Source organism: Etheostoma cragini, chromosome 1, assembly GCF_013103735.1.
Source record: "Etheostoma cragini isolate CJK2018 chromosome 1, CSU_Ecrag_1.0, whole genome shotgun sequence".
Taxonomy (NCBI): domain Eukaryota; kingdom Metazoa; phylum Chordata; class Actinopteri; order Perciformes; family Percidae; genus Etheostoma; species Etheostoma cragini.
The window spans coordinates 34,154,813-34,155,328 of NC_048407.1; positions in this window are offsets into that span (position 1 = coordinate 34,154,813).

Genomic DNA, 516 nt, shown 5'->3' on the forward strand with positions numbered 1-516 from the left:
CGACTTGAGACTCGACAAGAGACTCGACATGAGACTCGACATGAGACTCGACATGAGACTTATCTTGAGACTCGACATGAGACTCGACTTGAGACCCGACAAGAGACTCGACATGAGACTCGACATGAGACTCGACCTGAGACTCGACATGAGACTCGACATTAGACTCGATCTGAGACTCGAGTTGAGACTCGATCTGAGACTCGACATGAGACTCAACCTGAGACTCGACTTGAGACTCGACATGTGGGACTCAGGACCAATCCTTATCTTTAGGAGGCGGCTGGTGAGCAGACTGTAACCTACGTACGTAACCCGGGGTACGTGATGCATCTGCTGAGAGAGGAAGACGAACACCGGCAGCTGCTGTTCATCTTGAGACTCGAGACTTGACTTGGACTCTAGCTCAGAGACTCAAGACTTGACTCTGACTCTAGCTCAGAGACTCGAGACTTGACTCGGACTCTAGCTCAGAGACTCGAGACTTGACTTGGACTCTAGCTCAGAGACTCAAGA